Here is an 18,632-nt window from a genome sequence, read left to right on the forward strand (position 1 = left end):
AATGAAGGATGCATCTAGAGGGGCTGGCCTTGGAAAGGAAAACGGCCATGTTATCGAACCCAACACAAAGGAGTATAGATGGTTATAGAAGACTTCTAAGTGATATGAGATGAAGAAAAAAGTAAAAAAAAAAAGATAGCTCATGGTGAAAGGCCTCTCTTTTTTGATGAAGTATGTGGTACTTAACTCAGGTGGAAAGGATAGGTATGGGGCTACCATGAGAACCTAGGAAGAGTGAGATATTAATCAACATTCATACATGCACACATACAGGCATGAATGAATGCATACTTTATATATATATATGTATATATGTATGTATGTATATATATATGCATATATATATATGATAACAAGTTTTAAAAATTCAAGGAAGTGACAGTGTAACTGATAGAGAGTTGAACTTTATAGAGGACAGCTTGAGTTATAGGTAGCCGCTGAGATTTATTCACTGGAGGACTGACATGTTCAGATCTGTGCTCTCATAAAATCTCATAGGCTGCTATGAGGAAAATGGACTGCACATGGAAGGAACTTGAGGAAAAGAGACAAACTGCAAAGGTTTTACAATAGTCCAGATAAGATGTGATACAGGTTTGAACTAGAGTGGTCATAATGTGAGACAAATGAAAGAAATATAATGGATATACAATCAAAAGGACTTGATGAACAATTAGTTACATGGAGTACTACTAGAAATTCTCATGATTTCAGAAACCACAAGTTCAGAAACTTTCTTAGACCAGCTCCTATGCCTGCAACTGCTACTCATCTCCAACCCTTGCTGAACCATTATCTGCTTTGTAGCTTCCAAATTTGGGTATTTTCCTGTGCATGTATCTTTGCTCAAGAAGTTGCCCATGCCTGGAGTGCACCTCTCCATCTCTGTTTGCTCTTCTCATCTCCATTCTTTTAAAGCCCAACTAAAAGGCCAGTTCTTCCAATGATCCTTTCTAATCTCCATGGCTGATGACAATCTTCCCTTAAGGATCCGAGAACATGCTTTCTAACTCTCCTATCATTCTCATCTAATATTTTGTGTCATAGCTGCATGCATTGATGTCATATCCTTCTCTTAGACTAAGGTGAAATAGTGGATAGATCCTTGCATTTGCAATCAGGAAATGGTTGTTGTTCAGTTGTTCAGTCATGCCCCACTCTACTTGATCCCATGGACTTTTGTCCATAAAGTTTTCTTAGCAAAGATACGAGATTTATTTGCCATTTCCTTTTCCACTGTGTCCTCATTTTACAGATAAAAAATTGAGGCAAATAGGAGTTAGGTAACAGCCCAAGGTCACAGAGTTAGTAAGTTCCTGAGGCTGAATTTGAATCCAGATCTTCCTGACTCCAAGCCTGGTATTCTATCGACTGCACCCCCCAAGAAGATCTGGATTACAAATCCTGACAGGTGCTTTCTCAACGTATGACCATCAATGAATAACTTAACCCTTCTCAGTCTCGTCTTCATCATCTGTAAAATGGAAGATATTAATGACACTTCCTTCACAAGAATGTTGTGAAGGCCAAATGAGAAAACGTATGTGGAAGACTTTGCATACCTTAAAGTAATATAGAAAAATTAGCAATTATCATTATGTAAGCTCCATTAGTAATGGGACAATTTCTTATCCAAACCTTTTATTTCTCTCACAACACAGCACAACGCCCTACATACAGTAGGTGATTAAGAAATGCTAATTAATTGATATATTCTTTCAAATCCTATCCTGATGCTTAACTGAAGAGTGAAGGTGATGCTGGGCACAAGCTCTAGAAGGGTATAACAAGCTACAAATGTGTTGAGTATGATCCCAATTTATTCTCTGGCTTCTAAGGGTTGATATCACTCACCGACAAAAAGCCCAATGCCAGAGGGTTGAAGAAGTTTATAGGTCACAATAATTGCTCGAGTCTGTCTACTAAGATGTAAAGTTGTAATATGTATTGGTGGAAAACAAACCTACATTCACTGAACCATAAGTATTTTGAAGTTTTGAAGGATGTAACTATTATAAATGTATGAACACATGTAAGAGATAGCTTCAAATTTTGCAGTCTAGGACATAAAAGTCATTATTCTTTTTAGTCCATTTCATGTAATCTGATGTGTATTTCATAACTAAGAATTTGTTTTTGGATTTCTTCTTCCAATTAGCACATAAAACTTCATAGACATAGACATAGTTTTAGACCTGAAAAAGATCTCAAGGGTCCATCAAGTCCTTAATGTAACAGATGAGGAAACTTGAGCCCAGCAAATTTAAATATCTTGGCCAGGATCCTACAGCCAGCAAGTGTCTGAGGCAGTATTCAAATACAGGTGTTGTTGATTCAAATTCCAGTTTGACATCTGCCATGGAGAGAATCAATTATTAATATAGTCCCTGAGATGAGTATCATGAATTAGATATCTCCTCCCACAAGTGAAGAACGTAATTCACCAGAAATATCCAAAGTTGGTAAATCTCATTACCTGAAACCAAAGAAGTTTAACTGAGGCTTCTCTCACTTTAGGGTAAGTTCCAAACACTAAGAGGATAACTGAACTTGGTTTTACAATCTAGGTGACGTGAATTTTTTTTTTATGAATCAATTTTCAGAGGTACAATTATTTCTATAAGAGAATGAGCATTACAAAATAACAACAAATGTTTTCCCTATCTTCCTATTACCTGTTGCCTCCTCATTAATATGACAAATGATAGATAAATAGTTCTGTCCTTTTCCATTGTTTACTTTCGTATATTCTCATGTTGTTTTATTGTGTTATGATTGTATTAGCAATCAGTAAAGGTGGAATTGGAACATCTCCTTATTAACATCAACCTATTAATTTGTATAGGGAATTCCCTCTACAATTTCCTATTTTGTACTGAATCACCTGAGGTTTCTGAGAGACATCTCATTATAAAATTAATTCTGAAAGAAGCAAGATTTTGCCCTTACCATCTTCCAGGAGGGACCGACCGACAGATGGTCTTTTATGTTATACACTTACCTGTGTTAAATAGTATGGAAAGAACATGTCTTATCTGTTTGGGGTGATATAAATTATGCCTGAATTTTGCAAAATAAAAAAGTAGCATGGACTTTGTCTATATTTCATATTGACTTGAACTTTATTTGAAATAACTTCCTAAAATTTGTGTTTCGATCATCCTCTATTCTTCTCAAAAATTTTTTAAACAATCATGCTTTACTTACTACTATAAGGCAGAAATAGGTTTACTAATTAATATTCTTGTTTTCATCTACTTAATACCATATAATAGTTGTTATCATAACTAATTATAATGGTTGACACTGCAAAGCTTCTGTGCTACCAAATCTCTTACATAGATAATTTTATTTAATCTTTACAATAACCCTGTTAGGTAAACCTTGCAAGTATTATAACATTCATTTTATAAATTTGGAATATAAGGCAGTGAATGGTTAAGAGATTTTCCCAAGTCCACACAGCTGAGGAAAAGCAAGAATAAAACCCACACTTTCTGACTAAAAGTCCAGCACTCCCATAGACAAGTCTTCTGTAACGGCAAGCAAAGTGGGATTTTTTTGGTGTTTTTTTTTCTTTTGGAGTTAAGTTTCTGTAACACATTAAGTACTTAATGGAATGTTAGTGGAATAGGACCTACTTTGAGCTCTGGCCTGGCTCTTAGCTGTAGTGCAGCCTGAGTCACTTGGAGCCTGAGTCACATGGAGCCCACTGGGGAGGAGCTTGCCCAAAGGGAAAAAGAACAGGAAGTGAGAATGAGGCAGAGCTGAGAGTGACCAACTAGCGTGAGTGTGCAGAGGCAGGAATTTGCCTGGGGGAGCTTGTTTGTAGGGAGGCCTGGTTGAACAGAAGGCTTGAGGGTGGTGGTGCCTCCTGCATTGGTAATGTGTATAGACTTCTTTATCACTATGATGGATTTGGCTTTCTGGTGTTTGAATGTCTTGGTTTCATCTTCAATGAATAGAGTCTGTTATTCAAATCTGGGAATACATTGGCATATTCATAGCAGCCACTATGGGTATATATATGGTGATATATCCTCCTGGGCCTCTTGTCTGCAGATAGTGTTATGCTGATTGCATAAAGCCCTAGAATGCTTTAAAGCTGTCTACTCAAAAGAATTCGGGCTGATGCATTGTCAAATGTACCCCTTTGGAAGCTGTTCAATACAGGCATATTTAAATCCACATCATCACATGTGGATATAGATTTAATCACAACAGGGAACTCAAGGTGTGGGAACTCCTTTCCCCAAGGCACATGACTGATACTCAGATAGATCAACTGAGTGATTTACCCAAGATCAAACAACTAGGAAGTATGAGAGAGAAGATTTATAAAGCAGGTAGGTCCTCCTGATTCCAAGGTCAGCATGTTATCTACTGCTGCATGGGTATGTACTTATCAGCACATGTACATATTACATGTATATACTGTATATATGCGTTATGTTTATATACATATACAGCATGTCTCAAAAGTCTTTAGATGGTTTTAAGCTACTAAAGCTTAAAACCACACTAAAACTTTTGGGACGCCCTGTATATATGCCTATACACACCTATAACCTAACCGGGGATTTCGATGGCATACGGAACTACCAATGGGAAAACATTTGTACTGATACAGATCTGCCTCCTGAAGATCTTCTCCTCTTAGGAGGTTACCCTGTGCACCTAGAGGATGGGACTTGTCTACAGTCAGTCAATTAGCATGGGACTTCTACTCAAGTTTTCCTGACACCCAAGCCAGCTCAACATACACACATATGTATATACATATATGTGTGTGTGTGTATACACACATGTATATACATACATACATACAAATGTGCACATGCACACATATGCATAAATGTTTACATCTATAATGTACATATATTTTAAAAGACTACACACACAAACCTCACATACATAATCTACTCTAAAAAGAAATTGAGCACAGAAAGGTTACAAAGCGTCACCAGATAACTGCCTTTTTGTAGGTGGCATGAACAAATCATGGCAGTTGGTTTTCTCATGCTCTTCTCAAATAAACACTGTTTATAGTAACATTTACCAACATAAATAGCTTCCTTAGAAAGGAGTAAATATCATGCCTTTATCACTGTAGGCAGCATAGCTAGTGTTTGCTGTGTTGGCAAGACTTGTTCATCTCCGTTCTAGATAGAAAATAGGCATCAGTAGCCAAAAGTGGTCTTGTTTTTAGCTTATCTAACTTACAGTTGTGTTGTGTTACTTTATGTTACTTACGTTACATAGTGTTTCTTTCCTTTGTGGTTAGAACTCGTTTGATTTAAACTAAGGAAGCAAAGGACATGCAGCTCAAAATAAATCAGACCTGCACCACTTGGCAGCAGATAGGGGCCAAAATTGAATTTTTTCCAGCCACAGATAGGTTAGACTAGAGACAGACTGACAATGGTTGGTTGCTGTGGGTCACATGACAGCTGCCCAAAATCCTTCGGCAGGCTGTATGCTATACTGGATGTACATGGAACTGGATCCTATCGCTGACAGTAGCTGTGTGATGTTGGGTAAGTCACTTAACCTTTGGAGAAGCTCAGCATGCTATCTATTCTGCACCTGCATCTGCATGAGGATGTACATATCAGCACGTGTACATAGTTGTTGAAGTTATAGATGTCTGATCTGGCTAAGTAAAGGGAGTTTCTATTCCAATATCAAAAGCCCTTAAGTTACTTCAGGTGGCTAAGCAAATAGAGCACCCAATGTTTAGGTCTGTACAATGGCATTCGTAATGTTGAGACCTATCTAGAACTGGATACTAGACACTTTAGAGTTGGGGGGAGGGGAAGACTTTCACTGAGCATAACCACATGGGTTGTAGGATTTCTGTAAATGAATTTAGTTGTAATATTTTAGAAACCCAAAGGAAGGGGGGGGAAAAATCCCTAGTAACAAGCTGAGAATAGTCTGTTAAACAATTCTCTTAATTTATGCTCACACTTCCATAGCTTCAATTAGAGGTGAGAGTCTTCTTTTAGCAAGAAACCAATTTGGCTTCATAATTATCAGTGAATTCTTTTAACTCCTTGAAGGGTATTGTTTATTACAAGGAAGGGGAAAAAACATCAATAATATACAATCATAATTTCAGATTTTCCCAGTTTGGCACATATTAGTGTTGCATGTGTGGGAGGTTTCATTTGCCCTCCTACAAAGAGTGTGAAGTTCAATTAATATATATGTGTATTCTCTCACAAGATTAAAAAATATGAGTGTCATATAAATATATAAGAGAAATAACAAATTTGTATAATGGGGAAAGGAAAATAGAGCTTTAGAATTACTAAATTTAGAATTATGCAGTGTTTGAAGCTTCATTTTGATATATATATATACACACACATACATACACGTAGGCATGTATATATGTATATATTTAGTTTTTATTTGACCAACCAAATTCATCATTTTTTATCAGTATCCAGGAAAATGGCTAGTGGGAAGATTTCAACCCCCCAGCTTCATGCTAATTCAAAGCCTCAAGCCTCAGAAGCTAGATTGAGACTTGTTAAAGACGGACAGGCTATAAATTCAGGTCAAGGCATGGACTTAAATATCATTCACCAGATGATGAGTTTCTTTCTAGCCTTGAAAGGGAAAACAGAAACTAGAACTGTTAAGCTCATGCTAAACTAGACATAACGTGTTGTTTGGAGGAATGAAGTAGTTCCCCTTGGGTTTTATAGCACAAAGACAATGCCGGCTAGGGGTATTTCACCATCTTATTTTTAAAATTGTTATTCAGCTGTATCCAATTTTTCATAACCCCATGGACCATAGCACATCATTACTGTCCATGGGGTTTTCTTGGCAAGGATACTGGAGTGGTTTGCCATTTCCCTCTTTAGTGAATTAAGGCAAAGAGAGGTTAAATGACTTGCCCAGAATCACACAGCTAGGAAGTACCTGAGGCTGGATTTGAACTCAGTTTTTCCTGACTCTAGGTCCAATGCTTTGCCCACTGAGCCACCAGCTGCCTCGTTTAAAAATTAAGCATACATTAAGTACCTACTGTATGCCTCATAGTGCTAGGCATTATAAATAAAAGGACAAAAATGAAGTCATTTCAGCCCTCCAGGAGCTTACATTCTCCTGGAGGAAAGCAGTATAAATACAGATATATAAATATGAAAATACAAAAGACAACAGTAAATGCAAAATAATTTTAGGTCAAAGGATGGGGATGAGGTGGGGAGTACTAACTGCCAGGCAAAGTATAGCAAGAAAAACCTCCTCTAAGAGGTGGCACATGAACTTAACCTAGAGGGAAGGTAGGAATTCTAAAATACGGGGGTGAGAAGGGACATTTCCAGCCTCTACAAAGTATATGCACATGGAAAATGGAATGCCATGTGCAGGAAAAGAGAAGTAAGCCCATTTTGCTGAAATGGAGTGTGAGTGAGGTAAAGCAATGTGAAATCAGGTTAGAAATATACATTGAAACCAGATTGGGAAGGGCTTTCAATTTCCCCAAAGAGAAATGTGCCTTTTATCCCAGAGATAAAAGGGAACCCCTGAAGCCTCTTGAATAAGGAAAAGTACACGTTGTTTTCCCCCAATAGAATCTTAAGTCCCCTGAAGGCAAGGATAATTATCTTTTTATCCTTTGGAGCACATGTTCTATAACTATTCCCTCACCTTCTGCTCAAGCTGGCTGCTAGGGTCCCCAGAAGACAGTTACTACATGGCCTCTCCAAGCTCCAGGGAGAGGCTTGGGAGGTTGATTGGCCATTTTCGAATGTTATTTCTTATGTGCGCTACCACCACTTTCTCTCATGATTATCAATTGATATCAATTATTCTGTCAGAATTGCTTAACTTTTATAAAAGGACATTTACCAAGGTGGTATAAGCAAACAGTCAGTACAAACAGTCTTTAAAGCACTCTCCTACAAATACGCAGCGAATTCAGGGGGAAATGGGGGGGGGGGGTAAATCTTACAACATATCTGGCAAAGGGGAAACACAGTTCCTGGTTACTGAAAGTTATCCTCAAACCTTTGTGGGGTCTACATGAAGTTTCCCTTAGAAGTGGTATAGTTTCTCTTCTTCCATAGATTCTTCAAGCTATCTTTCCCTTGACATGTCTAGTTTGTCACTGGCAGACATTGTTAGCGTTTTGAAAGATACTCCAAGTACTAACTTTCAGATGAAAAATCCAAAATCCTCTGACCCTCCAAAGTTCCCAAGGTCTTCCTGGACATTGAGGCTGAGGCTGAGGTTGGGCTTCTCCTCTCTCTCAGGAGATTCTCAATGGCTTATCTGGAGGTTTCTACTACCAAGCTGCCAGACAGCTGAATCTCAATTCCAAATCCATTGCAGATCTTCTACAAAACCTGTAAGGGTTAACCAAGTCTCCCAACCGATCTGAACAGACTTCTTGATGCGCCGAGTTGAAATGCTTATGATTGACTGATTCAAGGAGATGTTCGGGTGTTGTTCTTAGCTCTAGTTGTTCATTTGAATGATTTAATTGGGATGTGTTCTCATAGCACAGTATTAGTGCTTAATAAATGCTTATTAAGTGAATTAATTAATAGAATAGCATGATACTAGCTGTGCTTTAGGAATATGAAGCTGACAGCTTTGTTGAGGATGGTTTGGGGAGGAGAGAGATGAGAATAGAGCCCTGGGTCTGAAGTCAGGAAGAACTGAGCTGGTCTGCCCTCAGACACTTACTATCTGGGTGACTCTGAGTTAAGTCATGGTATCCTCATCTATAACATGGGAATGGTAGTAGCACCTACTTTCCAGGGTTATTGTAACAAATGACATAATGACTATAAATAGCTTACCATAGAGTAGGTGTTACATAAAGGCTAGCCATCATTAAGTAGCTAGAAAAATTCAGAGGTCCTTATAATTGTCCATGTCAGTGGTGATGAGTATGTGAATTTGAGAAATAACTCCTGAATGGGAGAAAAGGAACTAAACCTTAGAGCCAACCCTGTTAACAATTTATAGTTACCTTTAACTCTTTCCTTTCCTCTCCTCATATCAAATAAATCGCCAAACAAGTCACTATGCTTCAGCTTCATATCCCATCCAGTCATCCACCCATGTGATCCTACCATCTGTCTTCTACTGCTAATCTGCTCTTCCTGCCTGAACCTAGCATTCTCCAGAACAGAGCTAAAAACTGGCCCCCTACACTGGGTCTTCCAGAATTCAATGGTGACTTCCACTATCCCTGGTGACTTTAATCCACAGCACTCCATGATCATCAAACGTCTATCTATACTGTCTTCCTTCTTGACGTTCAAGCCCCTTGAAGGCAAAAATTCTCTCTTTAAAAAATGCTTGTAACCCCAGTATCTAGCCCAAATCTTTTTTTTTTTTTGGAGAGAGGACACAGGGCAATTGGCATTAAGTGACTTTCCCAAGGCCTCACAGCTAGTTGGTGTGGCAGGTGTCTGAGGCCAGATTTGAACTCAGGTCATCCTGACTCTAGGGCCCGTGCTCTACTCACTATGCCACCTAGTTGCCCCATAGCCAAAATCTTGACATATAGTAAGTGCTTAATAAAGTTTTTGTTTTATTCATTAATTCATTCATCCATGTCTTATAAATTTTTTTTTCTTCACAAGGTCCCATTTATGCAAAATATGTTTAAAAGAATAAGAATAAAGGAATTGTTCCTTAGTATGGTAAGCAGTAACTGAAATAAAAGCTAGCGCTATCTAAAATCAAGAAACAATTGAGACCTCTAAGAAGATGAGTGGTAAAGAAAGAGCCTAAAGAACTCAAAGACAGAGTAAAAAAAAAACCTCACAGTTATATTTATAAGAATGCTTTTGGTTGTAGTTGAAAACTGGAAAAAGGTATGCATCAATTGAAGAATAACTACAAACTAGGACATACGAATTAATAGAATGACACTGAATCATAAGAAATGATAAAAGGTATAGATTCAGAGAACCTTGGGAAGACTTATGTGAACTGATGCAGTAAAATGAGCAGGATAAAGAGAAAAATACTATGCAATGACCACAATTTGTTAAAATTATACAAAGATACAACAGCTCTGATTGGCGCTGCAATCAACCATGACTCCAAAGGACTGATGTAGAAATATGCCACCAATTGCCTCAGAAAAGAGTGATAAACTCATTATGAAGAATGAGGCGTATTTTTTTAAATGGCAAATGTATGGATTTATTTCACTTGACTGTGCTTATTTGTCACAAGAGGTTTTTTTTCTTGCTTTAAAAAAAAACATTAGGAGGGAACAGATGAGTAGTGATAGTAACATAGAGAAACAAAGAAACAATTATTTAAAGATACACAGAAGAGGAGAGAAGGAAGTTCAAAGGGGGATCCAGATAACAAGACATTGTTGGTACCTTTATAATAAATTTAATACAAACTTTAAAAAAACACACAATAGAAGTTCACAATTTCATATGCAATCATATTTCTCTTTTTTGTTAACTAGTATATTCATGATTATTTCTGCTTAGGTTCAAACTAAAAATAAAAATTTTAAACACCTCTTTTTAAATGTTCTATTAGTACTATGATTCTGAGAGGCATAGAACCCAACAATCTTGAAAGAACTGAAAATGATAATCACACACAGGGCAGTGGACAGTTGTTTGAGTGTGAACAGGTTGCAATATATAACAAGTGAACAACTTTAAAGAACAAGAGAAAAAAAAGATGGGTCAATCCAGGACAAGGGTGAATGATGCTTGGTGTACAATTCAATTGGTTCTCTGGTTTCTTTGTGATAGCAAGTAAAAGAAAGGAAAGCCAATATTTTTTATATATCCTCTCAAGCATTTATTGGCTGACACAACAAAAGTAGCACAGGATAAGTAAGCATGGGTAAGTTGTGATCTGCTCATTACAGGTAAATTCCGAATTGATGAGATCACAGATTGAATATAGACTAAGTATTAACACCCATATTACATAATAAAGAATCCATGGTATTATTTCCCTCTGAAAATTAAATGTGATTTAACTCTTTTGTTACCTATCTAGCAACAAATTCTGAGGGTCCCTAGGTTTATCCCCTGTATTGGGGGTCCTTGAAGAGTTTGGCCTTTGTTCCCTTTGATTAAGTCTTACTAGGTGCTAAAACCCCATGCCCAAACCCCTTTCCATTAGGTGCTAAGCCTATGTGGGTGTGAATTGATAACCAAGGTGGGGCTCCAGGTGGGGTCAATGAAGGGAGGTGCTAACACCAGAGCCAATCGAAGGAGCCTAAGTTCTGGTTGCTCAGATGACATTTGATGACATCTGATGACATCTGAAACTGTACAAAAAGAAAAGACAGAGCTATTTGCTTAGGGCTCTCACTCTTGGTGGTGCACTGATGTGGAGACTCCAGGCGGCTGTAGTTAAGAGCCCTCCAGCCTGTAAACCCAGATGTTGGGACTTTGTTAAACTCTGGTAACTATGCATTGGGATTTGAATCAGACAAGGTCTATTAATGTTTGTAATTTGTTTGTGTTTGCTCTGAAGTTCAGGGTGCTGGCTTTTTCCCCTGAACTAAGTGAATGATATTTGTATGCTGGATTAAAGTAAACTTGTTAACCCGTTAATGTTGCTTTCCTTGGTAAAGCAGATCAAAAGAACCTGGGCTTGCAGCATTCTGTGAGCTGGTTGTTGTTGGTTTTACACCCCCACAGCAGCTGCTAGCCAGGTTGTTGCAACATCCCCTTTCTCCCACTCCTTAATTATGGGAGTAAGTAGCCAGCATCTAAACTATTTCCCTTAGTGAGTTCACAAATCAGTTGGCAATGTTATAGAACCCAGGTTTGAATCCTGACCCTGACACTTAATTCCTGTGTGAATTTAAGCAAATCACTTAACTTATGTGTTGGCTTCAGTTTATTCACCTGTAAACTGGAAAGTTTAGATTACAGGGACCGTAAGATGCTCCCAGATCTAAATCTTTGATCATATAGCCTTGTGGTCTGCTTTTTGGAAGTGTTGGGGTTAAGAAATAGACATTGACTAATCCTTCAAAGTAAATATTTAGGTGTCCTAGCACTCAATATCTTTTATAAAAACTTTTACTTCACAGAATTTTGGCCAATTTTTTAAAAATTGATTGATTTGTTTTCATTCCTTTCCTGTCCCCTGTACACCCTCTAGTGGAGGTGTCTATGAAGCCTGGAATTTTCAAAGAAGTGACACAAATAAAAAGAAACCAAGGGCTTTTGTATCCATAATCAGATCTTGAGACCCTTAATAATAAAAACTATAATGGTCCTTTATTGCATGTGGGAATACTGCAATGATACTTCTGAACCCAGATGACCTTGTCCCTCCAGTCAAGAGAGCCTGAATCCTGGCAGGTTTTCCAATTAAATTGTGACAACAAAGCCATTGCCAGTCCTTTGGTTCACTCTCCATGTCTAGATATGCCCAATATGAAGCAAGCCTTAAATAACTTCTGGCATAATCACAGAAAACTGATGTGAGGTACTGTGCCTAAGTTGTTGCTTTCCTAGGAGAAAAAAAATCCACATTCACATACACACAAACACACATACACACACACATTCCTTTCTTTAATACACACGTGGTAAAATATTTTAATTGTATTATGATTTGTTGACAGTTTTTTAATGAAGCATTATATACTTATCTCCCTCATTTCCTATAATAAATATGTGTTCTTTTTTAGTCTGAGGGGGGCAGCAGCCTTCTCCCCTCCAGAAAAAAGCGTTTTCCAAAGGATCAGACTAATGCCTTTATAAGAAAAAGTATTCATAGATTCATTGATATAGACTTTGATAGAACTTTATATTTCAGTCAAATCACCTGATTCCAGAGATCAGAAAGTTTCAGTCCGTATTCTCTATATTTTTCAGTTAGTTATGAAATGGTAAACATGTGGTCCATTGTTGAGTATTGCTTACAAAAGCCTGCTTACTCCCTATAAATACCCTCATTGAGAATGTCCTTGATTCGTGAATAGATGACTCTCACAGAGAGTTTGCATAGTTGAAAAAGGTAATATATGCTGATAATTATGTATGTTACCCTAGTCACCTTTTCAATATAAATCCACTTCTCTTATGTTTTCTTCTCTTTTAAATACCATTTGTATCAATGTTTCAATACCAGAGCAATTATATTACTTCCAGTTCAGAGCTATACTATATCCACTTCATTCACTATGGCTGATTTCTCATCTATGTTCTCTTTAGTGCTATTTCTACCTCCTCTCTGAGCCCCTCAGGATTCATAATATGAGGGTCCAAGTGGGATGATTTTTACTACGATGGAGTTGGTGGTCTCACAAAGTCACTATCTCTGACAATGATATATAGGGCTCTAATGGGCCACATGATCCCTCTTCAGAGATTAGAATTATAACAGAAGAAGGAATTAGTGGAAACCACTCAAATTGTAGGAGTTGTGGGAATAGAGTAGAATGATATGGTAGTACAGAGTCTTTTTTCTCTTATGTTGAACAGGCAATACACTCCTGATGTAAGCCCTTACTAAAAAGTTTCAAGGCTCCCCTCCAGGAAGTTTACCTATCAGTGAACAATACTGATTTATCACCTGGTTAGTACCTCATGCTATCTTTGATACTATGAGGAAATGCAAGATAGAGAGACTTCTCCTTTTCTTCTAGAGACTTCTAATCTAGTTGGCAATCCAGAATAGACATGCACAGATCCACTAGAGGATGTTTTCTCATTTGAGACTCCTTATTTGCAAAATGAAGGAGTTGGCTCAAATAATCTCTGTGGTCACTTTCAGGAATAAATCCTGTGAGCTCAAATCCTCATAAAGCAATGGAAAGGACAGCTCTTGGAATTTATTTTTACTGTTCACATATTAAATTTATTGTGCACCATGCCTGGAATCATACAATTTAATTCCTAATCTGTGCCTTCTAGGGACTGTTTCAACAATTCGGCTAGCAGCTTCTGTAGAGGTGAAAGCCCAACAAGAACACTGCCAGCACAGGTTCTTTTGATCTGCTTTACTAAGGAAAGCAACGTTAAGGGGTTAACAATCTTGTTTGAATCCAACATACAAATATCATTCACTTAGGGGGAAAAATCCAGCACCCTGAACTTCAGAGCAAATACAAACAAATTACAAACATACATTATAAACAGACCAAATACAGTTCATAGTTACCAAGAAAGCATCAACATCTGGGTGAGCCAGGAGGCTCTTACAGTGGCTGCCCAGAGTCCTGTGCCAACACTCCTCCAGGAAGGAGAGCCTCCAAGGAGAACGCCAACCACTAGGTTTATGTATCTTGCAACTCACCCACATGACCTAAAAGTGTCACAAAAATGCGACTTAAACCCATATGGTCTAAAAGCTTCTGATGTCACAAACATGTCACTCAAACCCATAAACTAGGCTTTCCCTTGAGGCAAGGAGGTCATAAAGGACTCCTAATTTAATCAAGGAAACAAAGGCCAAATTCTTCGAAGGCACTTGATTGAATAAGTGCTAAAAGCCCTCCTTAATTACCAATACAGGGACTTACATTTCAGATAGATAATTCCACGATACAGATTAGTTAAAATTTAACTATTTGATGACATGCAAATCCTTTGTTTTTTAGTGTTCTTTTTCATAGAATCAAAGAAAGCATAGTTGGATAAGAGTTCATAGGCATCCATCCACTTCAACCCATACGTGACCAAGAATCTCCCCTATCTCATACTTGGAAAGTAATCATCTAGCCTTTACTTAAAGACCTCAAGTGAAGAGGGAAACTCTTACCTCCCAGGGAAGCCATTTAAGTTTGGGGCATTTCTTATTGTTAAAATTTTTTTTTTACCTGACATCAAGCCAAAACATGTCTCGCTGGGGAATGTTTGTAGTTTTTCTCTCTGTGGCAAAGCTAAAGTTGTTGAATTCCTTTTCTGTGCAATAGTCCTTCCAAAAATTGAAGACAGGTGTGATGTCTCCTTTGATTGGAATTTGTTTGTCCCAACTCTAGCATGGTTAAAGCATTATTTTGGTTGACCAATTTATACTGGTAGTTGTGTTGGCAACCAAAAATGGGCTCCTTAGCACTTAGTCAACAAGTGCCCTTGACTAGTTTGGCTTTTTCCCCTGAACTGAATGCTGTTTGTATGTTGGACTGGAGTAAGCTTGTCGGCCCCTTCACCTTGCTTCCCTTGCTTAAGCTGATGGAAAGAACCTGTGCTTTCCCGGTCAACCCCTTCACCTTGCTTAAGCTGATGGAAAGAACCTGTGCTTTCCTGGTCAACCCCTTCACCTTGCTTAAGCAGATTGAAAGAACCTGTGCTTTCCCCAGCGTACCTTACACCCCCCGCAAAAGCCGGATGGTTAAAAGCAGCTCCCGTTGGAGCCAGAGGCTGCTACAGCCACAGCCACAGCCGAAGCAGGAGCTGCCAGTGGCAGAGCTGACCTACGGGAGGAAGCTGAACAAGGACTTCAGGCCAGTGGGTAATCTTTTTACCATAGAGGGGGAAGCATGATTTTGCTTTACACAATCATGCTTTTCTGTAGCTCCTGGTTACTCTTTCCAGGCGTACTTATTGGGCCTGGAAGCTTTTGATCAATATATCAAAATGGGGTTGCTGGTTCATGGGTTGGTTACTGTGGAGCCTAAATATATGTTTTGATTCTTCTGCTTTCTACTTTGAGAGTTTCTTATATCCGGCGGTTCCAAACCTTTCAGACATGTATATGATCCTCTTTGAGATTATAAACTCTGCCCTCCTAATACAGTAGTGCAAGAAAATGTTACCTAGGGTTTAGCTTAAATGAAAAGATATAAAGTCTATTCTTTCCCAAGAATATTCTTGAATTCCACGTGCACATTTATGGAACTATTATAAATTCAACATATTTTGGACTATACTTTCACTTGGACTTCATTCAATCACTTGTCTGAATGTCTTGGCCCTTTGCACTAAGCTCCCTTGAGAATCAAATCAAGTCCACATTCGCCATACTTTTTACCTAGCCCTGCTACAGGGATGATAGGATCCAATATGTCAAGCTGAAAGGAACACCTGAAGTCATCAACCCAAACTCCTGAATCTATAGATGATAAAATTGAGTCTGAGAAATTACCCAAGTTCACAAATCAAGGAAAGTGGGATTTGAACACATTTTCCTGACTCCAAGCCCATTGTCCTATCCACTAGATCACACTGCTTCTTCAAGTTCATAGATGATCAATTTAGCTCTGGAAGAGCTGAAGAGATCGCACTGCCCTCTTTCCTATTTGATCCAGCAAAGTAAGTACTGCTCAATAAATGACTATCCATCTGAGAGTCTGGATTTACTTTGGGATCTTCACCTCAGTCAGATGAGGCCCAGGATCTTAGTGTCTGGGAGCAAGGCCATTCTGTGGCTCGTAATAAGATAACCCTCACAGAATTAAACTGTACTATGCCATGAGGGATGGCACACTGCAGAGCTATTTTCATTCATGCATTCTCCAGAATGAAATTTCCTGGACCATTTTTTTTATCCCTAGAGGGCACTGAAATATCATATTGCTGCAAGGAATAACAAGAAAGGCTACTGCTGTATTTGCATGCTATTTACATATAAACAGCCTATAATTTGCATGTGCCTACCTATTTATATTATTATTCCCCATGTGATCATTGATTCTTGGCCTTTCATTTCTGTATTCTTCCTCACTTGCCCAGCCAGACCACCTACTCCCGAAATACCTAGCAGACAGAAGAAAAAAAGACAGGAAAGAGGCCAGGGAGTTAAATTAGAAAACTTTTCTGGGTTAAAAATAGTCAGCTGCTCTTAATGTATCAAGGTGGGGAGGGACAATATAAAGACTAAAATAATCCATCCTGATTCTGCCACTAACAAGATGTATGAACTTGGCCCAAACACTGAGCTTCTCCCAATACTTAATGTCTTCATGTAAGAGACAAGTGAGCATATTGGGAGGAAGGGGGGAACCAGAATATTCTTAAGGCCCTTCTCAACTCTAACATTCTAGAATCTCTGTCACTATGACCCTTTTACATTGATTGCAGCATTGCAATATTTCAAAATATACCTCCACACCTTCCTTTAAAAATAAGTATCGTTTTTACATCTCTTAAATTTCCCCCTTTGTCCTTTTTCTTCCCATCCCAGAAAGGCATGCCATATAACGTTTTCTAAGAAGGAAAAAAAGTCAATAAAACCAATCAAAAAATATTTTAAAAGATTTAACAACATACAAGATATTTCACAACTGGGGACCCATTTTCCTCTGCAACGAAGAGCAAGAGAAGGACAGGGAAAGGTTGCTTCTCATATCTATTCATTGAGTCCATCTGCATCTACTTTCAATATAAACATGATAAAGAACTCAGATCAAATTAAATATTCTTTGGAAAAGTTAAAAATGCATCATTCATCACACCTCATAGTTTTCACAGATTATAAGCCTTTTGCCAAGTTGGAGAAATATAATTAACTACAAATTTGGATCCTGATCTGTCCAAAATTCCCTAATGTAACACTATTTCAATAGCTTTCCATCAAGAGGCAAACTTGGCCAAACACTCACTGGATCCCTACCTTCATTCAGAGCATTATTCAGGGGCCTTTTCCTAAACAAGATTATCACTGGCTCCCTTCCCCTATTGCTAGTTAACCTAGAAATTACTTTGTATATATGTTTTGTCTTTACTTCTCTATGCACATTATATATCCCCTGAAATTTTCCCCTCTATATCATCCCTGAGGATTGGGACTGTATTGTTTTGTCTTCATATCTCCAACATGTAGCATACACTAAATGCTTAATAAATGCTTTTAAATTAAAAACTAAAAACTAAAAACCACTGTTCTATTTGAATGGAGAAGTGTTTAGTAGCTCAAGTTACATATAATTGTTAGTGCTATATTAAGCATATACATCTGGGCAAAAGAGACATGATTCAGCCAAAAGAGAGCCAGTCCCAGAGGCAGGAAGTCCAATGGTGAAGTCCAACCTTAGATTATATCTGCCCTTACCACATTGCCTGGTACATAATAAGAGCTTTTAAAAATGCTTTTTTGTTGATTGATTGTAGTTATGAAACAGAGAAAGTCATCGAACCTTTCTGAGCCTTGGTTTCCTCATCTGTAAAATGGAGGAGGTTGGACTCTGTGGCTTAGAACTATCTTCCCAGCTCTAAATCTTTGATTCTATGACCTTAAGCAATTTAATTCTCAATGTAACCAGGTAACTCTCAATAATTCTAAATCTCAGAACAGGCATCAGTATGCATTGGTAGAGACATTTTCTCAAACTACTTGCCTGTACTAACGAAATCACTGAACTTGTCTCCTCTCCCTTCCAACCTCTCCTCTTACTCTATTCTCACCAAAAGTAATAATAATAATAATAATAATGATAACGATAATAATTTGTATCTAAAAGACAGCTTTTTCAATTATCCTCTAGACTGTTAGGGCTCCAGATGAATGTAGATTCTATCTATCCTAGACTTTGTTCTAGGAAACAAAACAAAACAAAGTTTTCAAGTATCACTTCTGTCTCGGAGTTTGGAACTTTTTCTCCCCTCTCCAAGTGGAAGTATTTTTTTTAATTTTTGTCCTTATGTCAGACTCCATGAGCTGAACTGTCATTATTTTGAACCACTAGGTCCTTTTGGTGGCAGAAACAA

The sequence above is a fragment of the Trichosurus vulpecula genome, chromosome 9 (genome assembly GCF_011100635.1).
Source record: "Trichosurus vulpecula isolate mTriVul1 chromosome 9, mTriVul1.pri, whole genome shotgun sequence".
NCBI lineage: Eukaryota > Metazoa > Chordata > Mammalia > Diprotodontia > Phalangeridae > Trichosurus > Trichosurus vulpecula.